At 41.4% G+C, this 26854-nt stretch overlaps 1 long non-coding RNA gene across 3 annotated transcripts in view; it reads right to left on the minus strand.

Annotated features, from left to right (window-relative positions):
• Positions 1-26854, minus strand: part of LOC105746014 (uncharacterized) — a 116134-nt gene that overhangs the window by 36779 nt on the left and 52501 nt on the right. The window contains exon 2 of one of the 3 annotated variants that reach the window (XR_011649394.1): positions 14131-14267. The exons of the other annotated variants lie outside the window; for them this stretch is intronic. This is a non-coding gene — a long non-coding RNA (uncharacterized lncRNA). The remainder of the gene's footprint in view (positions 1-14130; positions 14268-26854) is intronic. 3 annotated transcript variants of the gene reach the window in all.

Here is a 26854-nt window from a genome sequence, read left to right on the forward strand (position 1 = left end):
GAGTAAAATGCCGAGAAAATCATATCAAAATATAATAAAGAGGGTTACCTGTTTAGAATGCTCGGAGGGGAGGGTCTGATGCAGGACGGGCTCCTGGGGAATGTCTAAATGCTCATTCTGCCAGAGTGGGTGACACCATGGGGTAGAAACCCAAGTAGTGAGAGTGGGGGTGGACCCACATCCTGGGGAGGACTAATGCCATCCAATAGAGGGAACTGTATCCCTCGAGAGAAAGGGTGGCTCCCAGGGCATTGGGGCAGTTGAGCAAGTTAGGCCCTGAACACTATTCCATCTATCTCTGGAAGTGGCTCCTCAGGAAACGGAGGTTGGCTATCACTGAGGGCACCAAGGTGGAAGGGAAAATGGACGTTAAATGTGTGGAACCAAAGTAAATGGGGGGTAAGAGAGGAGTTTCTTGAGAGTACACAAGGATGGATATAAAACATGTAATATTACACCATAACATATAGGAGATGACAGACTGATAATGTAAACCATAATGTAAAACATAGGATAACTAAAAATGTAAAGAACTGTGTATCCTAAAGTATGCACCATAATGTAAACACAGATGTCACCTTGTTAGAAAGCTAATGTCTCAGACTCTGTACATCACTTTAAGTAAATATGATATGAATAGGGCGTAAGAGTATCACTGTGGAAGGGAAAAGGTTTTCTGGTGGATGTGTGGGAGTGCTGTATATTATATATATACATTGCTGTGGTCTAGGACTCCTGTGAAGAAAAGCTGAATAATTAGGGGGGGGGGGGGGAAAAAAAAAAGAAAAAAATAGGATGTGGAATTTTTTCAAGTCAACATTCTTTATCTAAGTTCTTTATCTAACTTTATCCAAGTTCTTTATCTATCCTTTAAACTCATCGCTATATGCCATTCCCTAGTAAGGGACCATGACATTATATTGGGCTTCAAATTTCGGGGAGTTCTGGATCACAGAGTGTTTCAACAATGGCAATGGAGGGATACTGGTATGGGATACCAATGACAGGTGATATATGACTGACAGGGAGCTGTACAGAACATATGTCCAGGGTGCATGGTAATGTTTGGATATACTCATAGTGGCAACAATTAAAAACCACAGTAGGGGGGGTACTGGGTTCCTGGCCAGTGGTGCTCTGTCGTGGTCCCTAGGGGAGCAGCGACAGTCTCCCAGGTACAGTGGTGGGGACCGGGAGGGAGTGAGGGTTCAACAGTGAGCCCCTGATACTAATGACTATGCTTGTGAGCTGATAAACCCAAAATAATAACAAGGCCTAGAGCAACTTTGTGCCTGGGAATTTCGTTCTGTCAGCCTTCATGTTACTCAAATGTGGCCAGTCTCGAAGCCAAACTCAGCATGTAAATGCAATGCCTTCCCCCCAGCGTGGGACATGACACCCGGGGATGAGCCTCCCTGGCAACGAGGGACCACTATCAACTACCAACTGATGATGCAACTGGAAAATGACCTTATACGGAAGGTTCAATGCGGATCAGCAGAATATCCATGTCTACATAAAATACCATGACTTTAAAATGCTGTTTGACCTAAAGTAAGGGGGAAATGGAAAGGAGAAATGAGTTTATATGGCTACGAGTTTCTAAAAAAGAGTCTGGAGGCTGGCAGAAGGTTTGCCCTCATGCACAACTGAGCAGAGTCAGAGAGACAGATAAAGCAGATACAACCCCCAGATATTGGTTCCTTTGAGGGCTAAAGAGACCCATGGGAGTTATGGTCATGGCCAATGGGGTTAACTACCAGGGCAGATGGCCCCTCTTTGGAAATGGTGTTTATGTGTGATGAATCTGGACTCAGATGGGATCTCCCTTCATAAGACTTTCATGCTAATGTGCTGGAGGTGCAGTTAATGTTGGGGTTTAAGATATATTTAGGGGATTTGAATCTCTGGACTGACAATGTGATAGCCAGATCCTGAGCCTCAACAGACTCCAGCACCTACAATCTGATTTATTGGACTTACCACACTCAGCTAAGATGGAGGTGAAGAAGGACAACCACCACACCATGGAGCCTAGAGTGATTACAACTGAAAATGGGAGGATTGCATCCAGCATCCAGGTGGAATCTGAGCCTCCTCTTGACATAAAGGTGCAATGGACACAACCAATCCAGTGTCCACATAGAAGAGGTGGCATTGGATTGGGAAAAGTAGACATAATGGACAAAGGGTATGGGGAAAGGCAGGAAGAGATGAGAGGTGGAGGCGTCTTCGGGACATGGAGCTGCCCTGGATGGTGCTTCAGAGGTAATCACCGGACATTGTAAATCCTCACAGGGCCTACATGATGGAATAGAGGAGAGTATGGGCCATGATGTGAACCAATGTATATGAGGTGCAGAGGTGCCCAAAGATGTACTTACCAAATCCAATAGATGTGTCATGATGATGGGAACGAGTGTTGTTGGGGGGGGGGAGAGGGGGGGGTGGGGGGGTGGGGTTGAATGGGACCTCACATATATATTTTTAATGTAATATTATTACAAAGTCAATAAAAAATAAAAAAATTAAAAAAAAAACTGCTCAGGATATAGACTACATTCAGAAATCAGATTTTTTTTTTTACTCAATTTATTCATTTTTTAAAAGATATTACATTAAAAAAATGAGGTCCCCATTCACCCCCACCACCCCCACCCCACCACTCCCCCCACAGTAACACTCTCCCCCATCATCATGTCACATCCATTGCGTCTGGTGAGTACATCTTCAGGCATCGCTGTACCCCATGTCCCGTGTTCCACACCATAGCCCACACTTTCCCATATTCCATCCAGTGGGCCATGGGAGGACATAAAACATCCGGCAATTGTCCCTGGGGCACCACCCAGGACAACTCCAAGTCCCGAGAATGCCTCCACATCTCTTCTCTTCTTTCCACTCCCCGCACCCAGCAGCCACCATGGCCACTTAGAAATCAGATATTTCTTCCCCTGAGAAAGCCACCAAATTCTTCTTCAGCTTCATGATTTCCATTTAAAAAAAAAACAAAACTTATTTTCTAATGTGATGAACTCCCCTGATATCACTAATCCCCCTTGTGTAAAATCCATATGGTTTCATCATCTGCATTGCTCTTAGAAACCGTTTATTCTACTATCCAAAGATGCTGGGGGATCTACTGGTTTTTCCAACTGGAGAAAGTTTGTTGTGGGTCTTACAGGATGGTTTCAGGGATAGCCATAATTATTCTGCTGCTGTGTAAATGTTATCATCAACTCGTACAAAAATTCTAAATATTGTGATCAGTTCCTTCAAAGCTGAAGTGAAGTAACTGCAAAATTGCCATCATGAACACACCGAGTACCTAATTTGAAAGCATGCTGCAGTGTTCTAGAGAAATGTGCCTATCTTGTCCATTGTTCTTAAAGACTTAAAATCTCCAAGTCAACACATCTTCTAGAAAGCCCCTTGAACTCCTAGCACATATCCCATGACTATACAGAAATGAAGAAGCCTTAGCACAGCATTTCACTAAATGTCACCCACTCCACCACCATCTATGCACCCACATTGGATTTTAGGGTGCACACTCTATAAGCCTCAGACACCTAAATGACTGTTTATCATTTCTCTATTCCCTCACTGTAATGTTGTTTTATCCATTTGTTTCTCTTTGTCCCATGTTTCTTTTTCACTGTTATGGTATCTGCTACTTATAACCTTTATTTGCCTCTCTCATTCTTATATAGTCCTTTTCTCTTCTCTCTTCCACTTCTTGCCCTGTCACTGCTCACACATGCCCTCGCTTGGGATGGAACAGAGCACCCATTACAGGTGTGGTTCTCACCTTGCCCCATGGAGGGACATCCCCACCCCCACCCCCAATTCAGGTAGAAATCCCCTGAAATTGCCGAAAAGATGTGCGTGTGTAAGTATGTGTGCATTTTCTGGGGCGAGGACTAAGGCAGACACTATGGATCACCTACCCCCAAACCATTCACAATTCCTTGACTTCCTTTGCACCAGAGACTGAAAGGATAAAATTTTTAATTTCTCTACTTCTCTTGTTTTGAACAACGATAAGGAAGGCATCCCTTTCGGAAGTGAAAGCACACCTCACTAGGACAAAATTCTTTGTGCTTCATTCTTTCTCCATCTCTCTTCCTGAACTGTGGGTGTAAGACCTAGCGCCATCTTGCAAACATGAGGTGCCACGCCAAGGATGGGGTCCTCGGCATTATGGGTGGTAGAGAGGAGAGTTGGGAAGAGCTTCTGTCCTTGAGCTGCCGTCTGTCTCTGGACTGTCTCCAGACATATTTTTACATATTAGGAAACATGCACACACTTAAAAAAAAAAAAGAGGTAAAAATATAAACAGGAAATTCTAAAATTCGTGCTCTCTGATAGACTGCCTTGCATATGCACAAGGGGCAGGGGTCCCACTCTGGAGACCAGTGCTAAATAACTGAGGTATCACTCTGAACAGAAATCTGTCAAACAAATAACAGTGATGAGGATGGGGAGAAAACAACAGAGAAGCCCATTTTAAGGCAGGGTGACAGTGTGAGGTTAATTTTGTTTTATGTATATTATAAATGTATGGATGGACATACACAGAATGTTAATGGCAGTAGCCTTTAAACTTTTGTGGGTTTATGACCCTCTGCATCAACTACATATTAATTTGGTGAGAAAAAAATGAAATAAAAATGTGTTCTTTTAAGAATCTTCAATAATAAAAGACAGGCCTTCCCCACACTCCCAAATTGACTCTCTTCTTCCAGACACCCTTGTCAGGCATTGAGTGTCTCCCTGACCTCCACAATCATACCTCACCTTGGAGCCTCCGCTGACAGCCAGACACAGTGGTAAAGGTGTGAGATGACAGCACAGGTGGCCTCCAGCCTGGGCTGGGGGGAGGAGAGTATTGGAGTGAGGAAAAGGAACTCCCCGCGGACAATACAGCTTGATGACAACATCAACTTCCCATATGCCAGCAGGCTTCACTCTATTCATCACAAAGTTGCCCTAATTCTCAGGTCTGCCTTAGAAGAATGTGAAGCTAGCCCTAGAGCACCATCTAGTCCACTTCTGCATTTTCAGAGAAGGGGAAGCAAGATCTGAAACGGTGAGTGTATGTGCAAGGCCAGAGAGGACAAATCAGCAGCAGAGGGGGACCAGAACCCATTCAAACTTTAATAGCCACCGTCGTCACTACCACCCCAACCGCCACTTAGGGAGTCCTTCCTGCAGGCTGGGTGTTGCACTGGGTGCCGTCTGTGTATTCTCTTATCCTTACAAAAACCCGACAAGGTAGATGATATCATCCCCATTTCACGGCTGAAGAAACAAAGGCTCAGAAAGATCACAAGATTTTTCAAGACTAGAAAGAAGCAGGACCAGGTGTTTTTTTTTTGTTTTTTTATTTTATTTTATTTTTTTTAATTGATTTTGTAAAAATATTACATTAAAAAAAATATATGAGGACCCCTTCAACCCCACCACCCCCACCCCACCACTCCCCCCCCCAGCAACACTCATTCCCATCATCATAACACATCCATTGCATTTGGTAAGTACATCTCTGGGCACCTCTGCACCTCATGGTCAATGGTCCACATCATGGCCCATACTCTCCCCCATTCCATCCAGTGGGCCCTGTGAGGATTTACAATGTCCAGTGATTGCTCCTGAAGCACCATCCAGGGCAGCTCCAAGTCCCTAAGACGCCTCCACATCTCATCTCTTCCTGCCATTCCCCATACCCATTAGCCACCTGTCCACTTTTCCCACTCCAATGCCACCTTTTCTCTGTGGACATTGGATTGGTTGTGTCCTTGCACCTCTATGTCAAGAGGAGGCTCAGATTCCACATGGATACTGGATGCAATCCTCCCGCTTTCAGTTGTAGGCACTCTAGGCTCCATGGTGTGGTGGTTGTCCTTCTTCAACTCCATCTTAGCTGAGTGAGGTGAGTCCAATAAATCAGATTGTAGGTGCTGGAGTCTGTTGAGGCTCAGGGCCTGGCTATCACATTGTCAGTCCAGAGATTCAGATCCCCTAAATATATCTTAAACCCCAACACCAACTACAACTCCAGCACAGTAGCATGAAAGTCTTATGAAGAGAGATCCCATCTGAGTCCAGATTCATCACACATAAACATCAGCTCCAAAGAAGGGTCATCTGATATGGCAGTTAACCCCATCTGCCATGACCATAGCACCCATGGGCCTCTTTAGCCCTCAAAGGAACCAATACCTGGGGGTTGTATCTACTTTATCTGTCTCTTAGACTCTGCTCAGTTGTGCATAAGGGCAATCCTTCTGACAGCCTCCAGACTCTTTTTTAGAGACTCGTAGCCATATAAACTCATTTCTCCTTTCCATTTCCCCCTTACATTAGGTCAAACAGCATTTTAAAGTCATGTTATTTTATGTAGACAGGGATATTCTGCTGATCCGCATTGAACCTTCCATTCAAGGTCATTCTCCAGTTGCATCATCAGTTGGTAGTTGATAGTGATCCCTCGGTGCCAGGGAGGCTCATCCCCGGGTGTCATGTCCCACGCTGGGGGGAAGGCATTGCATTTACTTGCTGAGTTTGGCTTCGAGACTGGCCACATTTGAGTAACATGAAGGCTGTCAGGAGGAAATTCCCAGGCACAATGCTGCTCTAGGCCTTGTTCTTATTTCAGGCATATCAGCTCACAAGCATAGTCATTAGCGTCAGGGGCTCACTGTTGGACCCTCATTCCTTCCCGGTCCTTGCCGCTGCACCTGGGAGACTGTCGCTGCTCCCCTAGGGACCACAACAGAGCCCCACCGGCCAGGAACCCAGTACCCCCCCAGTTGTAGTTTTTAATTGTTGCCACTATGAGTATATCCAAACATTACCATGCACCCTGGACATATGTCCTGTATAGCTCCCTGTCAGCCATATATCACCTGTCAATAGTATCCTATACCAGTATTCCTCCGTTGCCATTGTTGAACCACTCTGTGATCCAGAACTTCCTGAAAATTGAAGCCCAATATAATGTCAGGATCCCTTACTAGCAAAATGGCATATAGCGATGGGTTTAAAGGTTAGATATAGAATACGTGTTGATTTGGAAAAAATTCTATATCCTATCTTTTTCTTTTTTTTTTCCCCTAATTATTGAACTTCTCTTAACAAGAGCCCTAGACCACAGCAATTCATATATATAATATACAGCACTCCCACACATCCACCACAGGACCAGGTGTTGAACCCGACTCTCTCTGGCTTCCAAATCTTGACTTTTTGCAATACTTCAATCATCTCAGGACAGCATTTTCCTGCTCTGTTCTGGACCTGTTTATGTAACAGTCCCACAGCTGAGGCTATCGGAGCCTCAGGAAATTCATTTCAATCCCACAGCCCTCTCTTCCTTAGTAGGGAATCCTTCCTGAAAAAGCCAGTTCTCTCAGCAGCTGGTGAGATTTGAGTTGATTTACACCCTGGGACCAATCACCAGACTTAAAGATGATGCCTAATTAATTGCTTATATTAAAGAGCTGACACTTTCTGGATTTGGTTTACGCTTCCAGCTTCAATCACGTTTTAGTTTTAGCAATAATATTTACATGATTAGCAAATAGTCAATTCATACCCTGGTGTAGACCTAAGCTGTGGCTGGGACTTCCCAAAACAGATGTTCTTGACAGGTGTAAAGAAATAGACTATTTTTATCCAAGGGCCATGAGCAAGATCTTCTACTTGCTTTTCAATAAAAAGTCCTGCTTGGATCAATAAATATTCATTGAGCACTGACCTATTCTATGTGCCAGTCATGACATCTCTAAGGCCCCATGGAGGCTAAAAGGAAGTGCGTTCACTAAGAAGTCACATCAGAATTACCTCAATTCTTCCTTCCTTTCATTCCTTCTTCCCTCCGCCCCTACCTCCTTCCCTTCCTCCTCCTTCCCTCCCTCAGACTTACCTCAATTCTTCCTTCCTTTCATTCCTTCTTCCCTCCGCCCCTACCTCCTTCCCTTCCTCCTCCCTCCCTCCCTTCCTTCCTTGCTTGGATTATTAGATGGGAAAAGGTATAGATTAGAAAAAGGCATTCCACGTTGGACATCTGAAGTTTCAAAAGGCATTTGCTAAGATCTCCTAAGATATTATCATGCAATATACAGAAATATAAGGTCTGAATGATTCTACAATTAAGTGGGTTTGTGATGTTAAATGATTCCCAGGATATGAATAGGTTCAAACTGGAAAGAGATTCTAATGAGGTACCACTCAGTCTTATGTAAGATAGTTAATTGAGAACTTGGATAATTATACAATAGTCTATTTTAAAAATTTTATATTTTATTAATTATATATTTTCTGATAGCGGGAAGTTTGCAGGGCTAAGCAAGCAATTCAGAAGACAAAGTTCTTGACAGACTGACAGGTTGAATCCTAAGATAATAAAATTTAATAGGAACAAATGCTGGCACCTAGGTCCAAAGAACCACTAGCACAAGTTTCACATATGGAGGAGGATGTGGCTTAGTGGCAGCATGTGTGGAATGAACTTGAAGATTTCTGTTAGCGACAAGCTTAATGTGGAGGCAACAATGGTGATGTATGGCCTGGGTCACTAAAGCAACTTCTTTGCTGCAATTGTAAAGTTGCAATTAGCACCTGGGGGGAGGAGAGAGTTGAAAGCCCTGAAAGCCCTGCTCTAATTATTGCTAGTCAGCCTTCACTATTGCCTTCCATTCAGCTGTAAGTAGGATGACTATATATTGTTCTAATCAGGACACTTTTGAGAGTGAAAGAGTTACTAGTGATAACTAAGCCTGGACAACAAGCATGACCTAACAGTCCTCGAGAAACTGGGATCTCTGTGACCTATTTGTAAGGGCTATAGACAAATTGGAGGCTATAAAGAAGAGAAACTCAGAGATGAGAAAGGGCCTAAAAAAAATAGGTTATGGTAAATATTTAAAGAAATGGGATATTCAGGCCTGCGTTAGCATTGACTGAGGTTTACATGACAGCTTTTTTGAGATATCAAAGCACTTGAAATAGGGGTGGGACTTGTTGATTATGGATCTTGAGGGATTTGGAGGTATCCAAGTATAGAAAGGTACTCAACCCAAGTATGGGGAATGGACTGCTGAGCTCCAATTCTGAGATTCTGCAATTCTATAAAACAGATGTGGAGAAACTTAAAAGAAGCCAAACCTCCCCAGTTCGCCATCTCCTATGCCCATGCCCGGGGATGCTGTTGTTGTTGTCCCTGGGATGGACCCTACACAAGATCTGAGAAAAGCCTGTTGCATACATACATCTGTTCCTGTTCACATGCCTCCATGGTTCTCCAAAAAATTGAAATAAAATAGGAATTCTTCTTTCTTAAGGAAACCCAGTTGCATTCCTTTAAAACTGTTATTATTGTTTAAATATATGGTGATTGTGTTAGTCTGCCAGGCTGCTATGACCAATGCCACAAAGTGGGTCAGTTTACAGTATGGTAATTTTTTGGTTTACGTCTTTGAAGCTAGGAGAAGTCCAAAATTGAGGTATCAGCAAGGTGATGTTTTCTCCTCAAAGTCTGTAACATTCTGGTGCTGGCTGCCCACAGTCTTTGGGGTTCCTTGGCTTGCACTGCAGCCTTGCATCACATGGCAATGCCCTCTCCTTTCTCTTCTGGTTTCTGTTGACTTCCTTCTTCCAGCTCCTCCCCATGGCTTTCTCTGTGTATGTCTGAATTTCTTCTGCATATAAAGGATTTAAGTAATCCTGATTAAGGCCCACCCTCATTCAGTTGGACCATACCTTAGCCAAAATAACATGCTCAAGAGGTCTTGTTTAACAACAAGTTCACATCCACAAGAATGTAGATTAAGATTAAGAATCTGTCCACACTGTAGTACATAAATCAGTCTACCACAGTGGTTCTCCCCTCTTTTTCAGGTCCCAGTGGCTGGCCTTTATGGAGTTAGAAGCACACATCTGTGTTTCCAGGGGCCCCTTTCTAGTTTTATATATGCTTTCTTTGGGAGACTATTTAGAGTTAAGAATCCCCTTCAATATTTTTCTTTATGAAGACCAACACAAAGGCCATGTCACATGAATCTAAGAATACCACCAGACATAAAATATATGGTTCGTACCATTAAGAGAAAAATTTCACAAATTACACTAAACCCAAAACTTATTCACATTCAGAGTGCATCTCTCCCGTGTCAATTTTCAACTTAGAATTGGTATGTTCCCATTTGTTACATGACATTGTCTTCTGTGGCATCAATAGCACTGGAAATGCAGTGTTTCTGTAAAAAGTGTTCTACTATTGTCTCCAACATTTTCTTCTAAGCAACTAACACTCCATCTGAAAGCTCTGATGTTATGACTTTTTTGTTCTCACTAGCAGATGACAACAATAGGTTTTCAGTCAACAACCAGGATTTAATTTTTTCTTCAAATAGTCCTTAAATGGTTTGTTAACTGAAACCTTGAGGAGCTAAAATTGTCCAATTATTCATAAATATCAACAAAATTTGTACTGCATGGGCAATGACAACTATGTCCCAATCTGTACCTGGCCAACAGATGCTAGAGATGTTAAAATGTAAAACATGCATATTTTAGAACTGAAAAAAGTATAGTATCCCATTTTGCCTGTCTGCCTTTTTGTCCTAAGATACACCCATTTTCTAATCATTCTCAGTCTTCCTAGTTGACTATGATAAACATTATCAGCATCTCTTTACTTGAACTGAGAGTCTCCTCAAGTTCTCTACTGAGTAGCCTTTATTTCTATTTTACACCCAATCTACTCCATTTTGAAATTATTCCTAATCTTTTCATTTCAGCTACTTTAAAAAAAAAAAATTTATGGCCAGCAACTGATACAAAACAAAGCAAAAATAAAAAAGTCAACCATGAATTTACATCTCAAAAGAGGACATACTTCATCTCTGTTTTTATTAAGAACTTTATAGTTTTACAGCAGAGAGTTCTTAGCCCTCACTATGCAGTCAAGTAATTTGTAGAGATTTTTAAAATGCAGATTTCAAGTCCCTCCCAAGACCCATTGACTCAATGTCTCAGGGTGGGAGGTAAGGTTTGATGGGAAGTAGGCACTTATATTTGATTAGCTGATGTGTCATCAATTAATGTGATTAATGTGATATGTCACCTAGGTTATAAAGCATCAGGAGGAGAAGGACATAAGGCATCTTCCAATTCATCCCAGGACAACCTTATTGGCACACACTAACACAAATTTGAAATTAAGAAGCCTGTCCTAGCTTTCTGGCTGCTGTGACAAATATCACATAATGGGTTGGTTTAACAAATAGAAATTTACTGGCTCATACTTTCAGAAGCTAGAAGTCTTACTTCCTCTGGGGGTCTGGGGGTCTGACTAGTCAGCCAGACTTGGATTCCTTGGTTTTCCCATCACATGGTGATGTCTTCTCTTTCCTCTTTCAAGTTCTGTTGACCAATAGCTTCTGGTTCTTCCCTGTGGATTTCTCTGTTTATAAGGTCCCCAGTAATAGGATTAAGACCCATCCTGATTCAGTTGGCCATACCTTAACTAAAAATAGCATCTTCAAAAGATCCTATTTACAATGGGTTCACACCCACAGGAAAAGTTTAAGATTAAGAACATGTTTGTTTTTGTTTGCATTTTTTCCCCTGGGGTGCATAATCCAACCTACCACAAGGTCCCAATCCTAAGTGTGCAGAAGAAAAAATTCATATAGATAGACCACAATTTTATTCATTCAAAGTATATTCACATCATTGTGTTCACAATATGACTAAATTAAAGGTGTGAAGGGCATTGCAATAACCAGGCATGGGGTTGGGCATAGTGAGAGTCCAGATAAGAAACAAAGAATAAGATCTTCCTTTTCCTATCCTCCAACAGTCCCAAACATTGTCTGGTCCAAGGCTACAGGGGAGGTGACATCATCCTCTATTCTCTAATCATAGCTTTCCAGGGTCATTTCTGGGGCAAGATGATCTGGGGCGTAATTAAAAGAAGGTTCTGTAAACTGGGGATATTCTATAGCCTTAGACAGGACAGTTGTACCAGTGAGGTGTTATGCCCAGAAAATATGCAGGGTCCTGCACCAAAGAGCTTGGGGAGGGGAGAGGGGGGCATGTTTACGGCTGCCTGGGAGCCCTGGCATGCTCTCCTAATCACATGCACTTTTTTCACAGTTTCTTTTGAACATTAGATAAGCATTATGATCCCCTATTTTGTCTGGGTGAAAAGCAGCTAATTGGTAATTCTGCTCTTAGCTCTTATGGTCTTTCGATTATAACAGGGAATTCAGAATATAGTTTCTACACCAAAACCCAGATCACGACTTGTTCACCTCCAGAATCCCAGGATCTCCTGCTCATAGCAAGGAAGAGCCGGAGACTGTCTTCTGTGAATTTCTTTTCCATCTCGGCCTAAAACAGAGGTCTGAAGCAGAAAGCCCAGAAGCACAGATCTTTGTGAACCAGTGCTAGTAGCCTAAATAAATATTTATGTTCTGCTTTTTCTCTTGCTACCATGTATTGAACACACACTATATGTCAGATCCTTTATATACATGACCTCATTTAATTCGCAGCACAACCTCATTTTCCCTTGTTTTACAGAAGGGGAAAGAGACTCTGATTAAACAACTTCCCAAAGTCACAGAACAATCAAGGGCTGAATCCAGGTACTAAACATCAATCTGATTCCACAGTCAAAAGTACTATATTTCAAACATCTTTTGTATCTGAAAGGAGTGAGGAAAAAATAAGATGGATGAATGGATGGAGGGATGGATAGATGAATCAATATGTTATCATATCAATATCATAAAATGTATATTATAGAAACTAGAGAGTCATTATATGGGTGCTCACTGAATAATTCTTTAAACTTTTAGGAATGTTTGAAATAAAGTATTGTGAGGGCAGAAAGCAGAGGAAATCAAAGACATGGCCAATTAAACATTCAAGGATCTGTTTCATGTTTTATTATGTGTTTAAGCTTTTAAATTCAATTTAGTTTGACAAATTGAGTCTTTATTATGTACCAGGCATTAAAATACCTGCCTGCCCAGGATTCCAAACTCCTCTCAGGTGCTGTGGGCACACAGGCTGGAACACCTCTGGGTTTCACAACCCAGCAGAGGCACTAACTTAATTAAGTACCTTCAGTACAAGGTTGACTTGGAAAAAAGACTATAAGGAATGTACAAGGTACCAAAGGAGCATGAGCATGGATAAAATAAGAAGAAAGTGAGAGGACTGGAAAGGTATCTGGGAACAGGTAAAATTTGAATTATGCCCTGGAAAATGAGGAAGATGTCAAAAGTTGGTGATAGAGAAAGAGATTTTTGGAAGTGGCAACTGCTTGTACAAAGATAGAGAAATAAGCCAGATCAAGGAGTGTGCAAGAAAAAGGAAAATATTGACTGGGGAAGAAGAAGGAGGAGTATGAAATTACCCAGAAAAATGTGGAACCAAGCTTCATGAAGGAAATGTTTGACAAGCAATAAGGATTCTCTTTGACTTTACTTTTTTGAGCCTTAATTCTCTTATTAAAATAGCAATAATATCTAATCACCCAGATACTGTTTTAAGAATTAAATTAAATGATCCAGGTGAAAATTCCTAGCACAGTGGCCAAGCACAGAGTAGGCACTTAAAGCAGAGCTAAATGAGCAACATGTGGGAACCTGGGAGTCTGTACATAAGCTAGCTACACAGCAATGGCTATAATTTGTTTTTGGATGTATGCAGTTCTCTTAAATTCCGAAAAGGAAAGTCTAAATGTTTTTTTTGTGTGTGTTTTTTTTTTAGGTCACCTGCTCTATATTGGACTGGAAGTTAAATCCTGATATGACTCCAGTACCTAAAGAGGTGGAATATCAGACCTTGAAAACTACTTCAGTTGCTGAGTTGCTGAATCTCTGGAGGATCCTCAAGAACTTTAGAGGAAGAACCCCCAAGTGGTTATCACCAAGTGCATCATGCATATAGTTTAGAAATGTATCAATTTAGTTATGTTAGTTGAATGTCTAATGTACTGGCTGCACAGCCTGAAAAATTATAATGTACAGCTTTAAGATGGGGCTATGAGGTTGGCAAGCTTCACATGCTAAGCCACAACAGGCAGTTAAATATTTCTCATGCTGCTACCTGACCATACACGGCTTGTCTCTCGCCCTGTTCCTTGAGAGCTGCTCCTTTTCGTCTCTTGTCATGTGGTATGCCTTTGGCTCAGTGCTGTACTCTCTGGTTCATATCATAATAGCCTTCTGTATCAGCCCTGGGGCCTGAAATAGAAACAACTTCTCAGTGGTAAAACCAACAACAAATGCCAGAACTGCAGATGTTTGAAGAAAATATTATCTTGATTCTTTTCTTCATCAGCTGCCCACCCTGAATGAGGCCCTAAGGAGATTCCTTTCTAAAACACATATTGTATTAAAAAGATCCCACAGTTAAAGTGGATAAATAACCTAGGGCCTATCATCTCCCCATAAACCCACACAGGTAAGGATCAGAGGTCTCTCTTCCCATTAAGCAGAAAGGAACTTTCCTGGCCATGAATTAAAATGCTCCTCTCTTTCCATGGATTTACCAGCAAACTTGCTTACAATGGTCTTATGAATGATCATTGGGAACAAATAAATCAAATTATTCCCTCTTGTTAAAATGTCTGCTCAAAATTGGTTCAAAATGGCAGACTTCCTGCTGGAATAAACATGGCCTGAGCCAGTAATAATATTTCTTGGGAAAAAGGGGAGTATGTGGACCCACATTTCCAAGATCTGAAGGGAAACATTCCCCAGCATGTGAATCATTTTGTTAAAAAACACCCATAAGAGATGACAAACCTTAAATATTCTGAGGTTTGTTTGTTTTCATCTACCCAAAGAGTTGAACTTTAATAATTATTCAACAGGGTAAAAAAAATAATACAAATGCACAAGATCATTGAGGGCGTATGTATATGCCTGACATCCTCTCTGTTCCTCCTCTCCATCAGGGATGGGGGAGGTTTCTTTATACATTAAGAATATAAATTAAGGCCAAATGATGAACAATGCTAATATGATATGAATAATACATTGATTAGGCTTTGCAATTCTGAAGCAATAAATGGTCAAGAGCTTCAAGCAGTGATAATCATAAGCAAGATCTAGAAATACATTTCTTTCATTTGGTGTTTTAGCAATCATTTCCATTGTCTTCTTGGCACCGTAGAGAACACATAAGAAATTTCTCTCCAACCTCTTCCCTCAAAATAAAGCATTTGCTTATGAAAAATATGCTTCACTTAACCAGACATGTTCTGTGAAGCACAGCAGTATTCTTAATTCAAGTCAACATTCAGACCTGTTAATCATTTTCAACTCCTCAAGGAGTTTAGTAAAGCAAGGGGAGTCCAGGCAGCCTGACTTAAAGTAGTATGAGGCAAGAATCATCCACATGCAGAGTTAAACAATGAAATCTTCCAAGTATATACATGCTGGGAGAATCAATAACTTCTCAAGCCAGCAAATTGGTTTCAAGTATTCGGTTCACTGGTTACATCCAACAGCCATGAATAAAAGGCCACCTCCTGAGTGAAAGGGAAGATGGGGGTGAAATCTTAAAAAAATGTGTTCTCATCAGAATTCCTGGGCTTATTACTGCATGGATGCTATTTGTAAAACTCTTGCTGGGTTTAATTTCACGCAATCCTTTTTGTTGGAATTTTAAAAATAAAGCTTTTTCAGAGACTGCACTACCTCATTTCATTAAAACAACTAGTTACAATGTAATTATTTATAGAATTTGATATTTTCTGGGATTTGGATATTTCTTAACCTTGCAGCCAGACTATGCTTTCAAAAACAAAACTGATATCATCTAGAAAGGTTTAGCTGAAGCAAATCGCTTTTCCATTGAGCTGTGCTCTGGGAAGATTTGTCAGAACATCTGATAATTTAAATAGAAGAATCATGTCCCTCACTCTCAGACAAGCAGCCTGTGTTTTTTCTTTCCTCACTTCTTTCCTTCTCCTTCTTTCTCTCCAGCAATCAAAGCTGTCATCACTTCCACAAACTAATTCCATTGCCCTTGCTCTCGGGGGTGGGAGATGGATGCTTCTGTACTCATTCCTCTACCTGTGGAATCTCTTTTCCTCTCTCTCTTCTGGGCATGTGACTTATTTCCTAGAGCTGCTGTAACAAACTGGATGACTTAAGACAAAGGAATTTATTGTCTCACAGTTTCACAGGCTAAAAGTCTAAATCAATGCATCAGTAGGCCGTGCTCCCTCTGAGGCCTGCGGGGTCCTGGTAGTGCCTGCTGGCAATCCATGGCATCCTTTGGCTTGTGTAGTAACTCAGTTTGCGCCTCCGTCAGAGCAGTCTTCTCTCTGCATGGGTCCAGATTTTCTCTTCTTAGAAGGGCACCAGTCATTGCACTAGGGCCCACCCTAATCCAGTTTGGCCTCATCTCCACTAATCACATCTTCTGAGATGCTATTTCCAAATAGGATCACATTCATGAAGCTGGGGGTTAGGACTTGAACATAGCTTTTGGGCGGTTACAATTCTATCTGTAGTAGCATGAAAGGTTTATACAGAAATTCTAGCAAAAATTATAGCTACCTGGAAGTAGATGTGGCTCAAGCAATTGGGCTCCCATCTACCATATGGGAGGCCCCAGGAATCGAACCTGGTTCAATTGAACCCAGGTTCGATTCCTGGGGCCTCCCAGTGAAGGCAAGCTGGCTCACACGGGGGAGAGCTGGTGCAGCAAGATGACACAACAAAGGGAGACACAGAGGAGAGACATTGAGAGACAGAGAAGACCAGGGAAATGAAATGATGCAATCAATTGAGTGACTCTGTCCCATGCCGGAGGTCCCAGGATCAGTTCCCTGTGCCTCCTAAAGAGAAAGATGAGAAGAAATAGATGAGGGAAAACGGACTTTGGCCCAGTGGTTAGGGCGTCCGTCTACCATATGGGAGGTCCGTGGTTCAAACCCCGGGCCTCCTTGACCCGTGTGCAGCTGGCCATGCGCAGCGCTGATGCGCGCAAGGAGTGCCGTGCCACGCAATGGTGTCCCCCGCATGGGGGAGTCCCACGCGCAAGGAGTGCGCCCGTGAGGAAAAGCCGCCCAGCGTGAAAAGAAAGAGCAGCCTGCCCAGGAATGGCGCCGCCCACACTTCCCGTGCCGCTGACGACAACAGAAGCGGACAAAGAAACAAGACGCAGCAATAGACACCAAGAACAGACAACCAGGGGAGGGGGGGAAATTAAATAAATAAATAAATCTTTAAAAAAAAAAAAAAAAAAAGAAATAGATGAGCAGACACAGAAGAACACACAGTGAATGGACAGAGAGAGCAGACAGTGAGCACACACACACAAAAAAGAACAACGGTGGGGCAGGGGGGAAATGAAATGAAAATAATCTTTAAAAAAAAATTGCAGCTATCTCCATCATCTAAATGAAAAAAATTCTTCCTCCCAGCAGGGTAAATATTATCTATCACTTAATTGCACACAGTTTCAAAAGATACATATATAGAGGGAGATGCAAAGGGACCCCTCCTAGTCAGCCATACTAACCGCCTTATGAGCAGCTTGTACCTTCAAATGGTGCCAGAGGCTCCCCTCCATTCCCATCACTGCCCAGTCTCACGTTCGCTACCTGCAGTACAGACCTTGAAACACACCACTGAAGGAACCGTCCCTCCACAGAGGTCTGGGAGCTGCTGGTAATTGGAGGTCTCCTACCCTTCATGTCCCCTACGTCTTTCTCAAGGCTCACAGGGGTTTAATCGATTTCAAGGCTTAAAACTACTGTTTCAGAGACACTGAATTAAACAGACCCTTGCAGACTGGTCTCAGAGTCCTACTTACCAATTACATTTTATTTACTGAAAACATTATATTCCTGCTTGTATTATTAACAGTATTGTCATGAATAGCATGGTTATCTAAGAGAAACTGAGTTACAAAGTACTGAATTACAAACTCAATCTTTGGAAAAGAGTCTGTTAGTTAGAGCCTGGTTTTTTATTTTCTTTTTTGGTTTGCTTGATTTTTATTTCTTTTACCTTTCCACGTATTTATTCATTCAATAAATACTTGTTGATCACTTGTCAGGCATCCTGTTAGGTGCTAGGATTAAGACGATAGGCTAAAGAAGCTATTTCCTGCCCTGGTGGAACTTATAGTCTAGTGGTATAAACAGACAACCAAATAAAGGGGGGAAATGAAAGGTAAAACCACTGGGACAAATGGTAAAAAGAAAAAGGGTGGGTACTCAGTGCTATTCTAGGAGTAATCGATCTAGCCAGAGAAGTGAAGGAAAGTTGGATAAAGCAGGCAGAAAAGAGTGTTCCAGGGAAAGGAGCAAAATGTGCAAACAGCCCATGGTGGGAGGAAGCCAGGTAGCAAGAGGAGTGGGTGGACAGGTGGACAGGGCTGTGCCTGGTGGACTTTATGGGGAAGGCCAAAGGTGAGCCACTAAAGTATTCCCTGGAAAGGGTGGCAGGATCCACTGGGCACTTTTAGAAGGTCACTTTTGCTGCAGCATGGAGAACCACTGGAGGCAGGAGTGGCTGCCAGGAGACTCCTGAGAGAAGCCACTGCAGGAGTCTGTGAGAAATAATGACCACTAAGATTAAGGTAGTTAGACAGACTCAAAAGATTGCTAAGTGGGGAAAAAAAGAGGAATTTGGTGATGGATTGGATATGAGAGCTGAACTTCAAGAATCATCACGGAATGACTCTTGGGCATCTTATGCAATCTACTTTAGTTACCCAGTCCCTTACTTTTTCATTGATTGTTGTTTATTTTTTTTTAGGCACTTATTTTCCTCTTTCCATGTTCCCATTGCACCTTGAAGGCAAAATTCCCTACCTATTCCTTCAAAAACGGACAATGCGAAGAGCTCCTTAACTCTATTCCACCAATCTTTCCAAATCCATTTTAACACTATAAGATTCCCACATAATTTCTGTTTATAACTTTTAATCTAAGTTTGGTCTTTCCACCTTACATATTTTTTTCCTGCCTAATATCATTTTCTTCATTGAAATGGGACACTGGAAAGTTTGATATAGTGGTAGAGGATTTTTAGTAACAAATAATCAAAACCAACTTGAGCTAACTAATGCAAAAGGGAATTCATTGTAAGAACACCATGTCTCATGGAATCAAATCCAGAAATGCAGGCCCCAGGATTCTTTCCTGATATTCTGCCTGCTCTTCTCTCTAGGTTGCTCCAGTCTTCTGTTTGGCAGGCTGCCTCCCTCTATTCCTCAGTCCACAGATGGCTGCCTGACAGCTCCTGACTTCGTTCACCACAGGTTTGGTCACAGAGACTGACCCTCAGTCCCTCAGTGTCCCAATTCCAAACTTCAAGGATGGGAATTTGGCCAGGCTACAGTCAGGTTTACCCAAGCAGTTATCTATGATTAGGTATGGATGGGGATGGAAGTTCAGGGAAGAACTAGCCAAGACTTGTCTCAGTTCCCAGAGAAGGGGGGGGGGGATTGTTATGAACTTGGTAGACACCTCATAAGAGAAAAGAGGGAAACAAAGGCTCCCTTGCATCAGTAGACATGTGTTAAGCACCAATCATGTTCCAGAGCTGTCTAGGATTTGGATACAAAAATAAATGCAACAAATTCTACCTCCAAAGTATACATAACTCGGCATTGACTGTGCACACTTAGGCCTTTATTTATATGTAGTCACCCTTTACCCATAGTATTTACCTAAAAAATCTTGGTGTACTACATAGGACCAAGATATGTGATATTAAAACTGCTAACATTTAGCACTCATCCTGGACAATAACACATTTGTAGACAGAAGGCAAAGATTCTGTTTTTTTCCTTATTAGAGAAGTTGCGGGTTTACAGAACAATCATGCATAAAATACAGGATTCCTATATACCATCTTATTATTCACATTTGTGGAACATTTGTTACAATTGATGATAGTACTTTCTATCATTGTACTATTAAATATAGCCCATGGTTTCACTACATGAAATCATGTACATTTCACTATAACACTGTGTAGTGTTGTTTCACAGAGTTTTAAAAAAAATTTATTCTGTTACCATATATACAATCTAACAATTTCCTTTTTAATCACATTGATTTTTTTTAAGATTTATTTTTTATTTATTTCTCTCCTCTCCCCGCCACCCTGTTGTCTGCTCTCTGTGCCCATTCGCTGTGTGTTCTTCTGTGCCTGCTTGCATTCTTGTCAGCGGCACCAGGAATCTGTGTCTCTTTTTGTTGTGTCATCTTGCTACATCAGCTCTCCATGTGTGTGATGGCACTCCTGGGCAGGCTGTACTTTTTTCACACGGGGCAGCTTTCCTTGTGGGAGCACGCTCCTTGCATGTGGGGCTCCCATAGACAGAGGACACCCCTCTGTGGCATGGCACTCCTTGCATGCAGCAGCACTGCATGTGGGCCAGCTCACCACATGGGTCAGGAGGCCCTGGGTTGGAACCCTGGGCCTCCCAAATGGTAGGTGGACACTCTATCAGTTGAGCCAAATCTGCTTCCCCACATTGTTTTATTTCCAGTTGCTATTAGATACTAATAGATGAGCAGGAAATACATGAAATTCATAATTCAGATAACTTTGATATTTCTCTTTATCTTCATTCATCCATCTGCAAGGTAAAGGTATCTATTGCAACATTAATCTATATAAAAGGTGTTAACTGAGGACCTATAATATGTTAGGCAAGCGCAGACCGCAGGGATAGAAACTGTGTTGTATTTTCAGCCAGAAGATCTGGATTCTATCCACACCTGCCAGGTGAGGCTCATATCTATCCTCATTGTCAACATGGGACTGTGGGGATTAAAAGGAAAAAGAGATAAAGGTGGAAAATGGAGTGTGGAGAAGAGCAGCCCAAATAGAAGTACTGGTTATATACAAAAGTACAGGAGTGGGGACCCATGACAATGGCTTGGAGGTTGGGAGATGAGTTGACTGGGCAACAGGGTTTGCACAGGTGTTGTGATAAGAGATACGGCTGAAAACTTAGACAGGGACTTTTAGCTACAGAATTATAAAGGGGAGTGGGTGCAGCACGGAGGAGGAATAAAAGGAATACATAAAATCTGGCCCAGAAACATAAAGATTCCTCCCCTATCTATGGCTTGATTCCCAGGGGGTTAACCCAGAGGCTGTACAGTTTCCTATTTCCCTCACAGTGTGACACGTTTCTTGCTTTGCAGATTTAGTTCTGTTCAAGCTGTCTTTTTCAGACAAAGCCAAAAGAAGCTACCCAGAACTGTAGTAACATTTGCCCCAAAAAGGAAAAAAGTTACCCTATAGTACAATTTCCCTTCCATCCTCTTGCCTTTCAAATCTTTATTTTGTTTCCTTTATATGATAAGCTCAAATTCAGATTAACTGACTCTAGAAAGCTTTCACCTCCTTTTCAAGTTGTCATAGTATTTTGTTCTGTATCATATTCTATTTTCGCATTTATTCATTTCACTCACTCTCCATTCATTTGCATGAGCATTGCTTTCCATTTAAAATGCTACTGACATTAAGTCAAAATTATTTTTGAGTTTTCTGTTGCTGTTTCAACATGATCCCAAATTCAGAACAGGTGATTTAAACTACCTTTAATTTAATAAGTAATTAAAATATCATTTAAAAAATACTCTTTACTTTCAGAAGTCATTCCTCTTTAATTGAGAACGTGTATTCTCAACGGCAGCAATATTGCCCCAAGGGAGTGAAAACTGGTTCTTGGTGGGTAGGGCAAAACAAAACAAAAACCAACTTATATTACAGTGGTTTGTGCCTCCAAACCTTAGCCTTATCCGACTATTTAGAAAGATATACAGCATATCAGTGGTATAAAATTTGATGGGAGAGGAAGCAATTAGCAAAAATGTCTAAAAAGGCTCTTTAGTGGGACAATAAAAAATGAAAGGTTGAGAAGCACTGATTTAGAACTAACCTATATTTGCATGGTGCTTTAGTTTGCAAAACAGTTAAATACAGTCTTTCCTTTGATTTCCACAAAACCCAGGTGAACTGGGTACTATGAACCTCTTTTCCTGACAAACAGACTGAGGCTCAGAGAGGTTACTTCTAACCGTGTGACTCTGATTGCAAATTCCACCCTCCACCTAGAATGGTACAGCACATACATTCCTTTAAAGCAGGTTTCTCAACCATGGTGCTGTTACATTTGGGGCAGGATAATTCTTTTGGGGGGTGGGGGGGAGGACTGTTCCATGCACTGTAGAACACTGAGCAGCACCCTGGTCTCTACTGAGTAGATGCCAGTAGCAAGTCTTCCTCCCCTCAAGTTGGGTCAACCAAAAATGTCTACAGATACTGTCAGATGTCCCCAGGTGGGGAAATCCTTCCTGGTTGAGAACCACTGCACAACTGAGCAGAGTCTAAGAGACAGATAAAGTAGATACAACCCCCAGGTATTGGTTCCTTTGAGGGCTAAAGAGACCCATGGGTGCTATGGTCATGGCAGATGGGGTTAACTGCCATGTCAGATGGCCCTTCTTTGGAGCTGGTGTTTATGCGTGATGAATCTGGACTCAGATGGGATCTCTCTTCATAAGACTTTCATGCTACTGTGCTGGAGTTGTAGTTGGTGTTGGGGTTTAAGATATATTTAGGGGATCTGAATCTCTGGACTGACAATGTGATAGCCAGGCCCTGAGCCTCAACAGACTCCAGCACCTACAATCTGATTTATTGGACTCACCTCACTCAGCTAAGATGGAGTTGAAGAAGGACAACCACCACACCATGGAGCCTAGAGTGCCTACAACTGAAAGCGGGAAGACTGCATCCAGTATCCATGTGGAATCTGAGCCTCCTCTTGACATAGAGGTGCAATGGACACAACCAATCCAATGTCCACAGAGAAAAGGTGGCATTGGAGTGGGAAAAGTGGACATGGTGGCTAATGGGTATGGGGAATGGCAGGAAGAGACGAGATGTGGAGGCGTCTTTGGGACTTGGAGCTGCCCTGGATGGTGCTTCAGGGGCAATCACCGGACATTGTAAATCCTCACAGGGCCCACTGGATGGAATGGGGGAGAGTATGGGCCATGATGTGGACCATTGACTATGAGGTGCCGAGGTGCCCAGAGATGTACTTACCAAATGCAATGGATGTGTCATGATGATGGGAATGAGTGTTGCTGGGGGGGGAGTGGTGGGGTGGGGGTGGTGGGGTTGAATGGGTCCTCATATATTTTTTTTAATGTAATATTTTTACAAAATCAATTTTTTAAAAAAAAGATTAAAAAAAAATAAAGCCTATTAAAAAGAGACACTATTATCTACTGGGGGCAAGGACAGGATCAGAAGTGTTCTTAAACTCATATGTAAATTCACATGTAATATCATTGAGCATGTATTATATACCAAGCACTTTATGGGGTAAATACTATATTAGTATCAAGCCCATTTTATCAACGAGGAAACCTAAGCCAGAGAACTGCAGTTAATAAGTTAAAGAGCTAGGAAATAGGGACCCTGGTGCTGCATTTATAATTCAGAGAATTTCTTGAACTATTGACCCAAATATAAGTTTATTTCATATAAAACAATCTACATCATGATTAGGATTATGCTGATTTCAAATTTAGGCCCAAATCTAAGCTTAACTACATACTATCCTATTTCTTTTTTTTTTTTTTACTTTTAAAAAATTTATTTTTTATTTATTTTTTAATTAAAGTTAATAGATCACATAGAACATCACATTAAAAAAAAATGAGGTTCCCATATAACCCACTCACCACCCCCCACCTCCATCATTTTTGTAAATTGTAATTTTTTTGAAGATATATACATCACAAAAAGGTTACATTATTTTAAAAAATAGGAGGTTCCCATATATACCCATCCCCCCACCACACTCCTCCCACACCAACAACCTCCCCCATCATTGTGGCACACTCATCACACTTGACGAACACATTTTGGGGCACTGCTGCACCACGTGGTTAATAGTTTACCCTGTAGTTCACACTCTCCCCCGGTACATTCAGTGGGTTATGGCAGGATATATAATGTCCAGCATCTGACCCTGCATTATCATTTAGGACAACTCCAAGTCCCAAAAATGTCCCCTCATCACTTCTCTTCTTCTCTCTCCCTGCCTTCAGCAACTACATGGCCACTTTCTCCACATAAATGATACAATTTCTTCTACTACTAGTCACAATAGTTTTATAGTAGAATACCAGTAAGTCCACTCTAATCCATTTTTATTCCTCCATTCTGTGGACCCTGGGATGGCGATGTCCTCTCCACCTCTATATCAAGAGCGGGCTTAGATTCCACATGGCTGATGGATGCAATTCTCCTGTTTGCAAGTTGTAGGCACTCTTGGTTCCCTGGTGTGGTGGTTGACCATCTTCACCTCCCTGATAGCTGACCTGAGTAAGTCCAATGAACCAGAGAGTAGGGGCTTCAGTTCTGCTGAGGCTCAGGGCCCAGCTGGTACATGGGCAGTCCAGAGTATACACCATCCCTAGCACCAACCACAGATTCAGTAAAGGTGACAGAAGAGGCATGTGTAGAAAGGTCACATTTAAATCCAGCTCCATCACTCTCAGGAGCACAAATTCCAAAGTAGAGCCCGTTGACATGGCACAGAACTCAAAATTCATCTGCCGTCATATGCCCTGTGGGTCTCCGTAGCCTTCAGGAGAACCAGTACCTAGGGTTGTATCTACTTAAGCTGTTTCTGGGGTCCTGCTGAGGCATGCATAAGCACGACCCCTCTGATGACCTCCCGACTCTTTTTTGAAGACTTAGCCATATAAACTCATTTCTCTTTGCCATTTCCCCCTTTTATTCAAGGTCAAAAAGCCGTTTTTAATATGTGATCATACATGTAAGCTAAGATATTCTGCTGGTCTGAATTGACCCTTTTATTCAAGGTCTAACTGCATCACTAGTTAGTGATTGGTAGTTATCCCTAGGTGCTAGGGAAGCTCATCCCTGGGAGTCATTTCCCATGCTCGGGGGAAGGTATTGTATTTACATGCTGAGTTTGGCTTAGATAGTGGCCATATTTGAGCAACTTGGAGGCTCTCAGGAGGTAACTCTTAGGCATCCTGCAGCTCTAGGCCTAGTTCATATTTCACAGGCTCATAGCATAGTCATTAGTATCAAGGGTTCATCGTTGGACCATCCTTCCTTATTGGTCTTTTCCATTGCACTTGGGAGATTATTGCAGTTCCATTGGGGAATGTGACAGAGCTCGCTTGCATAGGAACTCAGTACTACCTCAGTTGTCATTTGTAACTGTAATTACTATGAAAATACTCAACATATATCAGAACATTTTTATGTCCCCTATATACATGCCCTGGAGAACTCACTCACAACTATGCGTCCCCCAACAATAACATCCCACACCAGTGTTCCTCCCCTGCCATAGTTGAACCTCTCTGTGGTCCAAAACTTCTTCAACAATGAACCCTAATATATTGTCAAATTCCATCAATAAGAAAATGAAATATAGTAATGTGTTTAAAGATTAGAAATATACATACAAATTTAGAAATACTAAGAAAAATAAAAATAAATTGATGTATTAATAAAAATGAAAAATATTATAAAGCTTTGTCTTTAACATTTTGCCTTTCATCACTGTAATAGGTGTTGCCCTGTTTGTACAGTGGCAAGGCACTTTCTTTCATTTCTTCCTCAGTATCTACATTCATTCATTAAAATTTTTTTTTATTTTTAATTTTGTCTTCACAAAAGTTTTAGATCACAGTAATTCACATATACAATATAGGGGACTCCCATATATCCAATATCAAGCCCTTTCTCCCTTCCCCAGCAATGATCTTTTTACATGTTCATATTACATTTGCTGCAGCTGATGTACAGATTTTGAAACATAGCTTTCAAACATGGTTCCATTTTGGTTTACATTATGGTTTATATTTTAGACTGTACAAATTTCTAAATTTTTAGCTTCCCTATGTTTTACATTATGGTTTACATTTTAGCTTATAGACTTGTACAGATTTTTGGTGTACGTTAACATGTCCTATATCCATCGTTAGATGATCTCGTGGAGAACTTCCATTGCCCCCTAGTTACCCTGTTTCCATCTTTTCTATACCTCTTGCTCCCTCCCCTCAGGGCCCACAGTGACAATCAATCTTCACTACCTGAGGGACCAGATTTACAGATACTTGCAACAATGCTGAGGCCTTGACCTACTAGACTGACTTCACCTATTGGTACTATCCTATTTCAGAACCAAACTGCCCTCAACTATTCTTCTTCATTCTACATTCTTTTCCCTCTATTATCCCATTTTTTCATACAATTTTCAATTTCATGGTAGGTTTTGTTTTTAATCTATTGATTCATTTACTCCTAATTTGCTCAAAATGATAGACAAGCAAAAATATGTCCAGTAAATGGGTATGTTAATAAATGAATTTTTAAAAAATTTACAAGTTATAACAAATGTTTAGTAAAATCCAATTGTAAAAGGTTACATATACTTCAGGCATACACATACACAAACACACAGAGACATACATGTAGATTTTTTTTAAAAAGACTGGAAAGGCACCTATCTTAACAAGATTTATCTATGAGAAGTAGGATAATGAACATTTCTAATTTTTGTCATTTTGTTTACCTGTATTTTCAAACTTTTCTACAAATAAGTATATTTAAAAATTGCACAAGTAATGCTTATTTAAAAAGAAGATTTGGTGAGATGGTGGACAATGGTAGAGTTTATGGAGCTAGAGAAAAAAACGTTCTAGATGAGACAAGAGTCCCTAAACTCAAATTGCTTACCCACTAACAGAAGAGGAGTGTCATGTGCACAGATATGTATA

Source organism: Dasypus novemcinctus, chromosome 8, assembly GCF_030445035.2.
Source record: "Dasypus novemcinctus isolate mDasNov1 chromosome 8, mDasNov1.1.hap2, whole genome shotgun sequence".
Taxonomy (NCBI): domain Eukaryota; kingdom Metazoa; phylum Chordata; class Mammalia; order Cingulata; family Dasypodidae; genus Dasypus; species Dasypus novemcinctus.